We start from the raw sequence: 16,860 nt of genomic DNA, 5'->3' as shown, positions 1-16,860 counted from the left end.
TTCTTACTATAATTCAGCCCTTGTGGCCATTAATTTTAACCAAGTTCCTTCCTAGTGGCTTTCATTTGATGAATAATACCCGTTGGTATCAGTTGGTGGACAGTGAAGGAAGGAAAATACACCCTTAACAGGTACATTGCAGCAGTTAGAATCCCTATGAAAGACATCGCCATCCTTACAAAGACATGGTTGAAAGGGGGGTTGCAGAGTCCAACAGTCCTTAAAGAACTTGGTCAACAACTGTTTCCGGGTGTACCTTCACCTTGGCCCCCAGCATGATCCAGGACTGTAACAAAATATAACCTTGAATCCAACCATAGGACAGGGGATTGTTAATGAAGTTGTAGCCTTGGCAGTAAGAAACACAAGTCAAACACAAGTTATTCAGGAGAGAGGGAGGTTGGACGAGAGAGACTTTAGGAAATGGAGGGAGCAACTGGGAAGGGGGCCTGTGTGTTACTAGGGGAGGTTTGGGTAGGGAATGGGAAGAGTGTAAGTGTATAATATTAAAAGTATTACTGTTCATAACTGCTGTTCTCTCTGAAACCCTTCATAATGTTGGAAGGGTAAATAAAGTTTATTTCTGATTATACTTGGTTACTTGGGCTGCTTTTGTCCCCATAGTTTATCTGCCAGCTCATAAACACATGGCTTTAGCTCCAACATTAATGAGGGCTCCGCAACTGCTAGAGCCATGACAAATGGCAAAATTCCTGGATCTCAAGGTATATCAGCCAGGATCAACAAACAAGGAGGGCACAGTTCACAGACATTTCTGCCTCTGAAACCCTGAAGAAATATCCCAGGATTTTGAAGATACCACCATTATTATTAAGAGGGTTGTGTTTCCATCTTGGTTATTGCTGGTCAATTCTTAATTATGTTGATTGCACCCGTCACTCTTCCATCCTCCCAAAACAATATTTGGGGCAGGCTTTACCAGCAATAGGTGGCCCTTAGCTATATACAGAGGCAGGCCTGCTTTGTGAGCCATTTATTGACTGTTTCCATTCCATTCTGCCCCCACTCCTTACAGTTCCTTCTTTCTACCCCAAGAGATGTCCTTGGCATAATTAGGGAATGAAACACGGGCCCACTCCTAGGCATCTGTGATTTCTTAGGTTCAACTTAGTTTCATTTATTCTTCGTTGTGAGGAGCATAGAAAGATGAGAGCAGTGATCTGTTCAATTTCTCCCAGGAGGAAAGAACATTTCAGAGTCAGGATATGAGGGGTGGTGAGGAAAGCCAGAACCAGAGAGATAATGAGCAGCCATGTTCAATCAACATTCAGTCTACCACCAAATCTTGCCAGTTCCTCCTACAACACATTCTCCATATCCGCCTCTTCCTCTCCAACCAAGCAGTCATCACCCTGGTTCAAGTTCACATCATATTGTATCTAAGCTATTGTATCAGCCTACATACCAGTCCCTCTCTGTCTCTAGCCTTTCCTCTATCCAATCTGTACTTCATGGATTGTCTTCTTGAAGTGTCATTCAGCACCATCTTTCCAGTTCTCAAAGAAATATGCTAGCTTCCCATCTTCCAGATCAAACACATCCTCCTCATGACTGACTTCAGAGCTTTCCACCAACACTCCCCACCTCACATAGCAGCTCTTTGCTATTCACCTGGGGCCTCCCAAAGTAACCTCCTACCACTTGTTCACGCTGTTTCCATGGTCTGGAACTCCCTCCCCAAATCCATCACACCATAGCCCGCCCCATTTTCAAAGCCCTCCTAAAATCCCATCTCCTCCATCAAATTTTCCATATACATTTCCCAGTTGTACAAATCCTCTAGTAATCTCTAACACTGGACTATTTCTTTACACTCACCCTCAGGTCTCATTTATAGATTCTTATTGAATTGTATTTACTCAATCACTTGGTTACTATATTTACAAGAAAGGAGGGCACATTTGTTGTATTGCACCCTCCCAAGTGCTTAGTGCAGTGCACTGCACCTGACCAGTGCTCAATAAATTCTGCTACTACCATATTGCTTCATATTGCAGAAAGCCTTCCCAGAAAGATAAAGTCCAAATGGCATTCCCCAGATTCTTTCCTGAGATTCTTCTGTGGGTATTTGGGCTTTCCCTAAAGGAGGATTCTAGGCCTTCAGAGAAACAATACCCTAGGTGTCCAGTCAGATAAAGTCACTTTAAACCAGACTTGTTCACTTCACTACTATCTCCCCCTCCAGCTTGTATAAACTCACTGTAGGAATGGAACTTGTCTATCAACTCTGTTGAACTGTACTCTCCCAAGTGCTTGGCACAGTGCCCTACACATAGTAATAACTCAATAAATATCCCTGATTGATTGATCTTCTGTCTTGGGATCCCTAACATGTTTCTCATTCAGCCTTTTAGTCTCTTCTCAGATCCTCATAGCCTACTCATTTGAAAGCCTAGAGACTTAATCCTGGTTCCAAAAATGGCACAAACATCTCTGCTGAATTCTGATGATCTTCAAGGGCAGGACAGAAGCAAGGTAGGGTAGCTGGAGAGGAAAGAGAAACAGCCACGTTGTCTGTCCCAAATCAACATCTCTGCCCCTGCTCTCTCTCCCTCCCTTCAGGCTCGTGTCTCCTCCTGCCTTCAAGACATCTCCATCTGGATGTCTGCCCGCCATCTAAAACTCAGTATGTCCAAGACTGAACTCCTTATCTTCCCTCCCAAACCCTGCCCTCTCCCTGACTTTCCCATCACTGTTGACGGCACTACCATCCTTCCCATCTCACAAGCCCGCAACTTTGGTGTCATCCTCGACTCAGCTCTCTCATTCACCCCTCACATCCAATCCGTCACCAAAACCTGCCGGTCTCACCTCTGCAACATCACCAAGATCCGCCCTTTCCTCTCCATCCAAACCGCTACCCGGCTGGTTCAATCTCTCATTCTATCCTGACTGGATTACTGCATCAGCCTCCTCTCTGATCTCCCATCCTCCTGTCTCTCCCCACTTCAATCTATACTTCACGCTGCTGCCTGGATCATCTTTGTGCAGAAACGTTCTGGGTATGTCACTCCCCTCCTCAAAAATCTCCAGTGCCTACCAATCAACCTACGCATCAGGCAAAAACTCCTCACTCTCGGCTTCAAGGCTCTCCATTACCTCGCCCCCTCCTACCTCACCTCCCTTCTTTCCTTCTACAGCCCAGCCCACACCCTCCGCTCCTCTGCCGCTAACCTCCTCACTGTGCCTCGTTCTTGCCTGTCCCACCATCGACCCCCAGCTCACGTCCTCCCCCTGGCCTGGAATGCCCTCCCTCCGCACATCCGCCAAGCTAGCTCTCTTCCTCCCTTCAAAGCCCTACTGAGAGCTCACCTCCTCCAGGAGGCCTTCCCAGACTGAGCCCCTTCCTTCCTCTCCCCGTCCTCCCCCTCCCCATGCCCCCCGCCCTACCTCCTTCCCCTCCCCACAGCACCTGTATATATGTTTGTACATATTTATTACTTTATTTTACTTGTACATATTTACTAGTCTATTTATTTTATTTTGTTAATATGATTTGTTTTGTTGTCTGTCTCCCCCTTCTAGACTGTAAGCCCGTTGTTGGGTAGGGACTGTCTCTATATGTTGCCAACTTGTACTTTCCAAGCACTTAGTGCAGTGCTCCGCACACAGTAAGCACTCAATAAATACGATTGAATGAATGAATGAATGTCTTTGCACTCCACAGCTAGTCCTTCTGTTCGCCTGCAGTCACCTAGGCCCATTCATCCTGCTGAGACCCTGGCCAGTTGGTACCTTTACCCTAGCAAACTTTGGTACCTCAGTGTCCCTCACTTGGGGCACTGGTGAACCCAATGCTCGAGAACTCTGTTGGCTCAGCATTTCCAAATGTCCTAAGATAACCAGGCACTCCCTTAACTTTGTGCTACTCTTATTTAACCAAGCGATGTCACCAGTGAGAATACATTGAATCACAAAGACCCCTATGCTCCAAATGTTTGCACGCTAGTCTGACTTATGGCTGAGGCACCATAAACTGAATGTGATAACAGTGATATAATAGAGTATTTTCAGATCGTGGGCCTTTACTATGACTCCCTCAAAGCACGAACCGCACACTCTGTAACTGCTAGCTGCGCAAGGTCTCTCTGAGTGACATAGGGACAGAATCCGCTTATGCACTCATCTCATCTGTATCATTCCCCATTTGAGTGACTAATAATAATGATAATAATAATGATGATGATAAGTGGTCTTTGTTAAGTGCTTACCTATGTGTCAAGCACTAGGGTAGATACAAGTGCTGGGGTAGATACAAGGTAAGCAGGTCCCACATGAGGCTCACAAGAGTATCCAGATGAGGGAACTGAGACACAGAGAAGTTAAATGACTTGCCCAAGGTCATATAGCAGATAAGTGGCAGAGCCAGGAGTAGCACCCAGGTCCTCTGATTCCCAGGACCATGCTCTTTCAACTAGGTTGCTGACAACTTGTCTTCCCACTTTTGACTCTCTTTACTCCTCTGCAAAGGGAGCACGACCTTTTGTGCCTCTTTTCCATGTGCAACTTAAAGTATTGATGAGACAACAGATTTAAAGGATTACAAGCAGTCTTGACAATCTAGACAATCCCCTTGTCTCTAGGCAGCTCCATGTTCTAAATCATCACAGACAGATAGCTGCCCACACTTTCCCTACATATCTGACAGCTTCCCTTGGCAATACATTGCAAGCATTCACACGCCAGGCAAGGCAAGACCATCTTCCTAATGTGATGAGTACAGAGTGATTTGGGCTTCTTGAAAGAAAGATTTCACTATCAGAATATTCACTTGTAGGGCTGGGGTCATTTTGGCCTGTGGCATTCTCCGCAACCCTTCTCCAGCTTTCCCCATATCAGAGAAGAGGCTGCCACAAGACTATCACTGAGGATCATTTTTTTCCTCTTCTTTTCAGATTCAGGTTCTCTTCAGACCAAATCAATCACACCCTGGATTTAGAAGCCTGACAATCGCAAGGCGGGATTACGACTTCTCCATGTTCTGTCAACCAGATGTGCCTATGGGTGGCACAATTTGAAATGAACAAACATCGCAGCAAAATTAAGGACAAATTTCACACTTAGTTATTGATCTAGGTAGCGAGTAATGGTATTCATTAAACCCTTACTCTATGCCAGACACCATGAAAAATGTCTTGACTGTGAAAGCTGTGATACTGAAATGGACTATAATGGGAAACCAGAAAGTCCTTCCTTGAAGGTGTTTCAGAACTGGATAGATATCCATCTGCCAGAACTAGATTAGGTTCAGTTCTACCTGGATGCGGGAGGATGATCTAGATGACCACTGGAGGCTTTTCCTTGTCCTAGAATTCTGTGACGATGAGATAAATTATCGTTGCTATTGCCTATAAGTTATGCCTGCTTAAGAAAAAGTCTGTATTTTTTCTTCAGTCCTGGCTCCCTTACTCATTGGCATAAATGTCTCCATGACAACTGGGTTGTCCAACGGGCCTCACTTATTTAATGGAGAGATGACAGTCTGAGCTATATAGGCCACATCAAATGAGTATTTATTCATTCTCATGCATATATGACTGCTCTTTGCCTAAGATATTTTTGCAGTAAGGATGTTAGAGACGGGTTAGGGGGAGATGGGAGATAATTATACCCCTGGGGTTGGGAATGCACAAGGTGCAGCCAAGTGCTGCTAATCTCCCCAGTGTGCCATTAGCTCAAAAAACAACATCCCCCAGATTTGGGTGACTGCCAACCAGAATGTTTCTTTCCATCTCCAAGCCCTCCATGAATTAGAACAATACTTTCCATGCCACGCTCAGTGAAATGGAAAGAAGGTACCAGGGTCTTCTTTCATTAGTTCAGGAACAGTGATCATTACGGTTTTGTGTCAGGTCTCCTGTGGTTGTTTCTAAAATGACTTTTTTTTGCTATCAGCTTCTAGCTTTAAGCATTTTCTATAAACTGATATACAGAAAGTAGAATTATAAGGAAGTGCAAAATCAGAAATTCTTCAAGACCTCTCTAGGGCCAGAGGAGAGAATTGTTGACCCTATTTTATATATGAGTGGTCAGAGCTGCAAGAAGGGTTGAGGCACAGAGAGGGCAACTGAAGAGCAGTAGATGATCTCTTCCCAAGCCCTCTGTTGACCTAATATGTGAGTTCAGGCAGGCCATCTTTCCATAGTAAATTTGGGTTTCCTTCTCTGAAAAGAAAGGCCATTGGATCAAACAGGGTAGATGGGAGGCAGAATCCCGTCACTCAAAGCTTGACTCTGCCCGTGATTTGCTGTGTGATCTCAGGCAGATTACCTCCCTTCTCTTTGCACTTGTTTGCTCTTGCCTAGGTCCTGGAAGTGGTGAGCACTGTCTTCTATGTGCTCACCACATAGAAGACATAGAAGGTCCCACATCATCATCATCATCAATCGTATTTATTGACTGCTTACTATGTGCAGAGCACTGTACTAAGCGCTTGGGAAGTACAAATTGGCAACATATAGAGACAGTCCCTACCCAACAGTGGGCTCACAATCTAAAAGGGGGAGACAGAGAACAAAACCAAACATACTAACAAAATAAAATAAATAGAATAGATATGTACAAGTAAAATAAATAAATAAATGAATAAATAGAGTAATGGGACCTGTGGAGAAAAATGAGCACTTCATATGACTGGAAACACAAAGTAACACGAATGGATAGACTGGAAGTCCCTACAAATGGATTCCTGGGGAATGGGATGGGGAGAGAGAGAATGGGAGTTTAGGAAAGACTTGGAAGAGGAAGGTGGAACTGAGGAAGGTAGGTGTGTTGGGGATTGAGCAAAAGGGAGAGAGAAGGGATTAATGACTTTCACATCGTCACCATTCCCGCTGGCTCCTGGAATTCTTCTCCTGCCCCTTCTTTTATACATCTCCTTCCATACTTTCCACGACCATCTCCTAAGGGAAGCAGCATGGCCTAGTGGAAAGAGCATGGGCCTGGGAGTCAGAGGACCTGGTTCCACTCCTTGCAGCTGTGTGACCTTGGGCTAATCACTTAACTTCTCTGTGCTTCAGTTTCCTCACCTGTAAAATGGGGATTAAATCCTACTTACACTGTAAGCCCCATGTGGGACAGGACTGTCCATTATGATGACCTTGTATCTACCCCGGGGCTTAATACAGTGAATGGCACATAGTGAGTGCTTAACAAGTACAATAATTATTATTATCCTTCAATCAATGGGCACTCCCTGAGTCAACAGCATTATGTGAGCCACAACAGAAGCAAAACACATATTACCTGCCTTCAAGGAATTGACATCTAAACTCCTTAAGCAGTTTAGAATTATTCCTGTCCTCTTGCATTCATACACTCCCATGTTGAGACATACAAATACGCACACCAAACTGGACAATCTTGGGAATTTCTAAACCCAAACTGCTGTAGATTCACCTGAGCCCATGCCAAGCCTAACCTTAGCCTGCAAATCCCAGGATATTTCTCAATGAATTGTATTTATTGAGCTCTTACTGTCTGCAGAGCACACAGTACTAAGCACTAGGGAGAATGCAAAATAACAGAGTTGGTAGGCATGTTCCCTGTCCACAACAAGCTTACAGTTTAGAGTCTGATATTCTAGTAATAGACACAGAGACATCTAGAGACTGTCTGTAGTCTGTCACCAATTACTGTTGGTTTTTCCTTCACAGCATTTCCAGGCTCTGCCTCACCATACAAACGGCCACCACACTGGCCCAGGCACTTGCCATATCCCTGGTGACTACTGCATCAAGCCTCCTCATAGACCTCCCTGCCTCCAGTCTCTCCCCTCTCTGATTCATACTTCACTCTGCTGCCCACAATCATTTTTCTTAAACATCATTCAGCACATCTTCCATTCTTGAAAAAAAAACAACCAATAACTGTTCATCCATCTCCACATCAAACAGAAATTACTAATCATTGGTTTTAGGGCACAAAATCAGCTTCTCTCCTTCCTCTACTTTCTTCATCCATTACGCTCTAATTTACAATCTTAATTTCAATAAAGCTAACCTACTCATCCCTGCCTTGTTCTTGTCTCGCCACCTCTGAACACTTGCTCAAGCCCTCCCTTCTGCCTGGAGTTCCCTCCAACTTCCCATCTGTTCTCCCCATCTTCAAAGCCCTCCTGAAATCACTTCTCTTTACATGAGGACTTCCAATATTAATTTCTACTCTCTCCAGGCTGTATCCCCCAAACTGCCATTTAAGTACATATGAACCAACTTAACGCTTAAGTACTCTTAATGTATTGCATTTATTGCACTTATGAATGCATCTTGCATATTCCATTTCCTAAATATTTTCTCATGCACATACTCTCCTTTTACTTCTTTCTATCAGTGTCTGTCTCCCATGCTGGAAAGTAAACTCTTTAAGGGCAGGGACCATGTCTACTAACTCCATTGTACTTGCCCAAGTGCTTAGTACAGTTCTCTGCACTCAGTAGGTGCTCAATAAATACTATTGATTGATTCTGATCTAGCCCTAGTCCTGGAATTTCTTCCTTTCATCTGGAGTGAAACTAAGTAGTGTAAAGGAACACCAAACAGGGTAGATTTAGATGGCTTTACTCACTTTTCAATAATAATAATGACAATAATAATGATAATGATAACATTTATTAAGTGTTCACTATGCACTAAGCACTAGTTGGTAGATACCGGTTTTAAGATCAGACACAGTCTCTGTCCCATCCAGGGCTTATGATCCATTTTATCCCTATTTTACAGTTGAGGAAACTGAGGCCCATAGAAGGTAAATGACTTGCCCAAGGTCACTCAGCAAGTAAATGGCAGAGTGGGAACTTGAACCCTGATCTCCTGATTCTCAGTCTTGTGTGTCCTAGGCCACGTTGTCCTTTTTCTCTTTAGAGGTTAGATAAATGATCACAGCCCAAATTAAGCACTGGAGTGGAATCCTGAGAGCAAGAGAGGGGACAAAAAACTATCCCAATCTCCCAGGGGCTTTCTAGATTAAGTCCAGCTCAGAAGTAGATAGGACCTTCCAGGAAGGCTTCAAACTGTACCCAGGGGAGATCCCAAGGGTCACTGGACTCTAGGGATATGAACGAATGTATGGAAAGGGCTGGCATGTGTAGAAGGTACTTCTTAAGAGCCAGGGAGCATCTTTTTCCCATTCTCAGTGGGGACCAACCACAATCTCTGTCTGCTACTAAACTCAGAGCTGGCAGCAAAGAAAAGGCAGAAAAACAGGGTGAGGACATTCCATTTATTTCATTGGTGAACACAGCTGAATTTGACGTCTCGTCTCCCAAAATGGGAGTGAGGTGCATTTTCAATCAATGGTATTTATTGAGCACTTACTGTGGGCAGAGCACTGAATTGAGCACTTGGGATTGTACAAAAGAGATAAAAGACACAGTGTCTGCTCTCAAGTACAATCTAAAGGGGGAGATGGGGTGCAAATTATTTAAAGAGCAGGAGTAGGAGGAAGAACACAGCAAGGGAATTGAAAAATGAATTGACAGGCAGAGTATTTACATTGATAGATACATCAGTGCTAAGAGTTGCTACCTGGGGCGCTTGAAATTAATTAGGGAGTGTGAAATTTGAAGAAGGCTTTAGAGGTATCTACCAAACTTGTTACATTTTTCTTTCCCAAACGCTTAGTACAATGCACTACACACAGTAAGCACTCAGTAAATATGATTGATTGATTGACTGAGGTGGGGAGTTGTGTAGTTTGGCAGATTTAAAGGGGGAAGGAATTCCAGGCAGATGAGAGGGCATGAGTAAGGGGTAAGAACGAGAAGAGTCAAGAGTGAGTTACAGTAAGAAGACTAGCTTTGGAGGAGAGAAGCTGGGAAGTAGCAAGAAAAGAGAGCATATATGTGCAAAGGGAGAGAGCCAGTGAAGAGACTAAAGCCAATGCCCTGGAGCTTGTGATGTGGAGAGAAATGGGTAGCCATTGAAGGTTTTAGAGGAGTGGAGTTACTGCGTGCCCAACAAAATTTTAGAAAAATGATTAGGTGAGCAGCATGTAATACTGAAGACTGTGATGAGCACCTCAAGAGAGAGCATATGTAGCGAGAAGAGTAGGGAACCCAAAACAGAGCCTTATAGGTCACCCACTATCAAGAGATGAAAAGCAGAAGAAGCATCACTGAATGAGACTGAAAAGGAACAGCCAGAAAAGAAGGAGAATCAGGTGAGTACTGTATCAGCGATGCCAAAGACAAGTGGCATTCTAGAAGAAGGGAGTGCTCTACCATGTGAAAGACATCTGAGATGTCCAAGAGGATAAAGACAGAGTAGGGCAAATTGGACTTGGCCAACAGTAAGTCAACTGAAATCTTGGTGCCCATGGTCTCGGCAGAGTTGAAGGGGCTGAAAACCAGATTCTGTTTGTCAAGAAGAAAATTGGTAGAGAAAAGTGAAAGTAAAAGGCACGTGTAACCTGTTCAAGAAGTTGAAAAGGAATGGGAGCAGGGAGATGATGAGATAGTTGGAGGGCGCAGTGCAATTCAGAGTAGGAAAGCCTTGAACAACCTGCTTGACAGAAAAAGGGAAGGCGATAAGGGTGGGTGAAAGGTTGAAGATGGTGATGAAAGGAAGGGCCTTTTGAGATGTGAGAAGGGATGGAATCTTAGGTACAAGTAGAGAGGGTAGCTTTTCAGAACAAAGAGGGGACTTCCTCTTGAAAGACAGTAGGATAATGTTAATAATAAGAAGAATAATTGTGGTATTTGTTAAGCGCTTACTATGTGTCAAGCACTGTACTAAGTGCAGGGGTAGATACAAACAAATAGGGTTGGACACAGTCCCTGTCCCACATAGGACTCACAGTTTTAGTCCCCATTTTACAGATGAGGTAACTAAGGCACAGAGAAATGAAATGACTTGCCCAAGGCCACACAGCAGACAAGTGGCAGAGCCGGAATTAGAACCCAAACCTTCTGACTCCCAGGCCCATGCTCTATCCACTATGCCATGCTGCTTCCAATATTGATTTGAGGACAGAAATATGTTGAGGAGGTAAGAGTTACACATGGTTCCCCTCCAGTGATTTTTATTTTATTTTATTATTATACTGATTTCTACTAGACCTGGGTTCTAATTCCAGCTCTGCCACTTGCCTGTTATTTGACCTTGGGCCTGTCACTTAACTTCTTTATGCCTCAGTCCCCTCATCTGCAAAATGGGAATTCAATACCTCTTCTCCTCATACTTAGATTGTGAGCTCCTTGTGGGACCTGAAGATTTTGTATCTACCCCAGAACTTAGTACAATGTTTGATACACAGTAAGCACTTAACAAAGACCATTATTATTATCATAATAATATTATTATTATCATTATTTTGCCAAGAGAGTAGTTGGTGAGCTCTTCAGTGGTTAAGGAGGGAGAAGGTGGGTTCATTGGATGCTTGTATTGTGACCAGTGTACAATGCTTAGCATATAGTGAGTGCTTAATAAATACCATAATAATGATGAAAATGCTAATATGAATAATAATGATAATGATTATTATGAATAATATGGGGGCTTCAGGAGGGGGTTAACAGGCCAGAATGGTCTGTAGTGGCTTCAGGCGTGGGAGTCAATGTGAGATGTTGCTGAGCTGAAGAGGACTGAGTTTTAGCAGGCCAGGGGGAGTTTCATGTGGCAGAGGTAGGCCTTACACTGCTGCTCTTGGGCTCATGGTATGCGTGAGTGGCTACAGTGCCTGGCACATAGTAAGTGCTTAACAAATACCAAAATAATAATAATAATTATTATTATTATTATTATAACTGCCTCTGCAGCTAGGGAGGAGCTGTTATGGATCCATGAGGCTACTCTTCTGCAGTTTGAACCACCCCCTTCCACAACCTGACAGCCAGGAGGATTTTGTATGTGGCCTTCCACATTCCTAAAAATGGCCCACTCGTGCTCTAAATCAATATAAGGCACATTTAGAAACAGTAGTCTGGGGAAAAGTTCATTAGCCAATTTTTTCAGGTATTTTTCATTAGCTATAGGGCTTTCTTTCCAAGATACGCTCCTTGTCACTTCAATACTTGCTGTCTGGGAAAAAGTTCATTAGCCAAATTTTTCAGATATTTTTCAAATAGACATAGACACCTTTCCAAGATGCCCTTCTTCCCACATCAGTATTTACCAATCAATAGATGAGTCGTATTTATTGAACCCTTATTGTGTGTGCAAACCACCGAACCAAATGCTTGGGAGAGAAATTAGCTGATGGAGACATAATCCATGCCCTTGGGGAGCTTAAATCTAGTGGGGGAGACAGATATTAAAATGAATTACAGGTAGAGGAAGCAACTGAGTTTAAAGATATGTGTGCCATAGGGGTGGGGTAACTAAGTGATAGCGGGCACAGACTCAAATGCATAGGTGATGAAGTAGACAGGGAGGGCAAGGTGGGGAGATGAGATGAATGCTTCCTGGAGAAGATATGAAGCCTGGAGGCTTTGAAGATGGGGAGAGTTGTGGTCTGTTGGGTTTGAAGGAGGAGGGAGTTCGAGGAAGGAGGGAAGATGTGAGCAGGGCTCAACAGTGAGAGATATGAAATATCCCAGTCAAGAGGGGAAGGTTTTACACAGAAAAATCAACAAAAGGCCACCACCAGCTTCTCCAGACCGCACTGAATTGTAAAGCTTCTAAACAAAGCACCAAACCAAACACAACAATGAAATATTGCTATTCAAAACTGGTAGGTAACAGGACAGGTTACCCTTGAGGAAAAGATTGGGGACAGTCAGGAGTTGAGGAAATCTTACATGGGAGCAATATCAGTTTATGGTCCTATTCATTTCTTCCCTGTTGGGTTGCTCAGATTAGTATGACCTCCAAATCAATTCTTACAAACCCTTTTCATGTGAAAAACAAAATACATGTTTCCTCAGCAATAAGGCACTCAATAAAAATCTGCCAAAGAAATCAATACAACCAAAGAAATGCTATTTAGATCTTAGAGTGATTTCTTGTAGTAGAATAAGAATAATAAAGCAACATTTCAACAATAAAAGCAATCAAAGCTTCCCAACCTTTCCCACATGTATGCCAATCTTTCCTCCTCTCAAAAGAAGGACGTGGTATGAAACTCGTTTCAACAAAGCCCAAACTGATCAGTCACCAAGTTGAAGAAGGGAGGTGGACTTAAAATAACAATTTAGAGAGGTTCTTGCCTTCTAGAACACTAGAACACTAACACTACTTTCATGAAATTGAGAGTGCTGAGAATTGAGAGACTCAGTTTGAGATCCAGCTCTGCCACTGTACTTCTGTGGGACCTCGGGCAAGCAACTTAAATGCTCTGGGCCTTGGTTTCCTCATTGTACTATGGCAATAAGATCCCTGCTCTTCCTCCCTCTTAGATTGTCAGCCCTGGTGTGGGACAGGGACTGTTTCCAATCTGGTGATCTCCATCTACCCCAGCATTCATCACAGTGCTTGGCACATAGTAAGCACTGAATAAATACCATAATCATGAACAGATGTTTACTCCCCAGGAGATAAGAGGTGGAGTCTCTTGCCAAGTGACACAGTAATGCAATGTTTTACTTTGTTATTGTGAGGCATATGCTTCTGCCTGAAGGACTCTGCTCAAAATAGCTGTGACGCATATGAATTGATCTACATGCAACAAAATAGAGGAATTCTGACACAGAAATGCAACCATAGAAACAACTCCGAGCTACCAGCATGTAGAACAATAAGTAAAAAAAATTACAAAAGTGTCATAGGAAGATTTGACAAGAATTGACACCCTCTCAAAGCTCATCACCACATCGGAATTGTACCATATGTCTCAAAGTGGAAAGACCTTTTTTGCTTAAACTGTCGAGTTTAGGTTTGTTGAAAATCAGGGCCTCATCATAAGCTTTTGTACCTGCCCATTCCCAGTCAGCAGCCATTAAAATAGGATAAGGGAGATAAGTGTGGTCTTAGAGTCACCCAGAATTCTGGGCTATCAGTTCTACGTGTCCAAAACTGTCATGGATCCTAAAGTGAGCAAGCATTCAGCATGTTTCAGCTTAGATGTGAAAGTCCAAGCACTAAAGTAGAAACAAAGCAACTGGGAGGTCATTGCCAAATAGCTTGAGAAATTTAGCTGAGAAAGTCCCAGTATCTGGACAGATATAATTTTTTCTAAAATAGCCTGGAATAGCCTATGAAACTTTAGGACTTTCCTGGGCTCACTGAGACAAAGGGTCAGTCTGTTTCTGTTGTACATTAGACTAGCAGTATGGCCTAGAGGCTAGAGCACAGGCTTGGGAGTCAGAAGGTCATGGGTTCTCATTCCAGCTCTGCCACTTGTCTGCTGTGTGACCTGAGGCTTCTCTGGGCCTTAGTTACCTTATCTGTATTGATGAATCTGAGCGGATTGAGGCTGTGAGCCCCTTTGGGACAGGGATTTTGTCCAACTCTTTTTGCTTGTATCCACCACAGTGCTTGGCACATAGTAAGCAGTTAACAAATACCACAATTATTATTATTATCATTATTGTTAGCAGTGTATAGAAAAGTTTGCCACATCTACTTCTCCAAACTGGAAGTTCCTTGTGGGAAGGGATTGTGTCCACCAACTCTAGTGTATTGTAGTTCTCTATGCAAATGATTCCCAAATCTCCCTCTCCAGCCCCCACCTCTCTTTCTCTGCAATCTCACACTTCCTCAATCAATCAATTGCATTTATTGAGCACTTACTGTATGCAGAGCACTGAATATAACAGACTTAATAGACACATTCCCTGCCCACAACGAGTTCACAATCTAGAGGGGGACACAGACATTAATATAAATAAATACATTATAGGTATGTACATAAGTGCTGTGGGAATGAGGGAGGGAGGGATCAAAGGAGCCAATCAGGGAGATGCAGAAGGGAATGGGAAAAGAGGAAATGAGGGTTTATTCAGGGAAGGCCTCTTGGAAGAGATGTGCCTGCAATAAGGCCCTGAAGGAAGGGAGAATAATTATCTGTCGGATTTGAAGAGGGAGGTCAGGGAGTGGTCGGTGGTGAGATAGATGATATCGAGGCACAGTGAGAAGGGTAGCATTAGAGGAGCAAAGTGTAAGGGCTGGGTTGTAGTTAGGAGAGTAGTGAGGTGAGGTAGGAGGGGGCAAAGTGATTGAGTGCTTTAAAGCCAAGGAGAAGGAGTTTCTGTTTGATGCAGAGGTGGATGGACAACCACTGGAGGTTCTGGGGGAGGGGAAAACATGGGCTGTATGTTTTTATAGAAAAATAATCTGGGAGCAGAGTGAAGTATGGACTGGAGTAGAGACAGGAGTCAGGAAGGTCAGCAAGGAGGCTGATATAGAATGGGATAAGTGTTTGGATTAATGTGATAGCAGTTTGGGTGGAGAGGAATGGGCAGATTTTGGCACTGTTGTGAAGGTTGAAACGACAGGATTTAGTGTTAGATTGAATATGTGGTTTGAATGAGAGAGATGAGTCGAGGATAATATCAAGGTTATGGGCTTGTGAGACAGGAAGGATGGTGATGAGAAAACTGGTATGGTTGGATTTGGGTGGGAAGATAAGGAGTTCTGTTTTGGACATGTTAAGTTTGAAGTGTCAGCGGGACATCAAAGTGGAGATGTCTTGAAGGCAGGAGGAAATGTGAGATTGCAGAGAGGGAGAGAGATCAGAGCTGGAGATATAGATTTGGGACTCATCCACACAGAGGTGGTAGTTGAAGCCATGGGAGCAAACGAGTTCTTCAGAGGAGTGTTTGGAGATGGAGAATAGAAGGGGACCCAGAACTGAACCTTAAGGGACTCCAACAGTTAGGGTGTGGGAAACAGAGAAGGAGCCAGTGACAGAGACATCAGTCTCTCATACTGAACAGCCAGAGAGATAGGAGGAGAACCAGGGGAGGACAAGATCAGTGAAGCTGCGGTTGGATAATGTTTCCAGGAGAAGGGGGTGGTCAACAGTTTCCAGGAGAAGGGGGTGGTCAGCAGTGTTGATGGCAGCTGAGAGGTCAAGGATAATTAGGGTGGAGTAGAGGCCATTAGATCTGGCAAGAACGAGATCATTTGGAATGTTTGAAAGGGTGGTTTCTGTGGAGTGAAGGGGAGAGAATCCAGATTGGAGGGGGTCAAGAAGAGAATTGGAGGAGAGGAACATGAGACAGTGGGTGCAGACAATTCACTCAAGGAGTTTGGAGAGGAGCGGTACAGTTGGGGTGATAACTGGAGGGAGCCATGTGGTCAGGGAAGAGTTTTTTTTAGGATAGGGGAGACAGGAGCTTGTTTGAAAGCAGTGGGGAAGAAGCCATTGGAGAGCAAACATTTGAAGATGGTGGTCAGGGAGGGAATAAGGGAAGGGGCAAGTACTTCGATAAGGTTCAAAGGGATGGGGTCAGATGCAGCAGGTGGAAAGGGTGGATTTTGAAAGAAGGTAGGAGATCTCTTGAGATTCTGCTGGGGAAGATGGGAGAATTGAAGAAGGGGTGGGAGGAGGGGAGGACTGGACAGGAGTAGGGGATCTTTTAGGGAGATCACACCTGATAGTTTCAATTTTCTCAATATAGTAAGTGGCCACGTCATTAGGGGCAAGAGATGGGGGGGGGGGGGGCAAGGAGTTTGAGGAGGGAGTTAAATGTCTGGAACAATGGGCTAGGGCAACAGGTATGGGGGCCAATAAGGCCCCTTCCTTCCTCTCCCCCTCATCCCCTTCATCCCCCCCATCTTACCTCCTTCCCTTCCCCACAGCACCTGTATATATGTATATATGTTTGTACATATTTATTACTCTATTTATTTATTTATTTTACCTGTACATATCTATTCTATTTATTTTATTTTGTTAGTATGTTTGGTTTTGTTCTCTGTCTCCCCCTTTTAGACTGTGAGCCCACTGTTGGGTAGGGAC

The 16,860-nt window shown here is 43.8% G+C and overlaps 1 protein-coding gene across 1 annotated transcript in view; it reads right to left on the bottom strand.

Annotated features, from left to right (window-relative positions):
- GRIP2 (glutamate receptor interacting protein 2) overlaps positions 1-16,860 on the bottom strand; it is a 601,447-nt gene that overhangs the window by 324,769 nt on the left and 259,818 nt on the right. The gene's annotated exons all lie outside the window — the stretch shown is intronic.

This window comes from Tachyglossus aculeatus, chromosome X1 (genome assembly GCF_015852505.1).
Source record: "Tachyglossus aculeatus isolate mTacAcu1 chromosome X1, mTacAcu1.pri, whole genome shotgun sequence".
NCBI lineage: Eukaryota > Metazoa > Chordata > Mammalia > Monotremata > Tachyglossidae > Tachyglossus > Tachyglossus aculeatus.
Note: the sequence above shows the minus strand (reverse complement) of the source record. Positions and strands in the feature narration are given on the sequence as shown.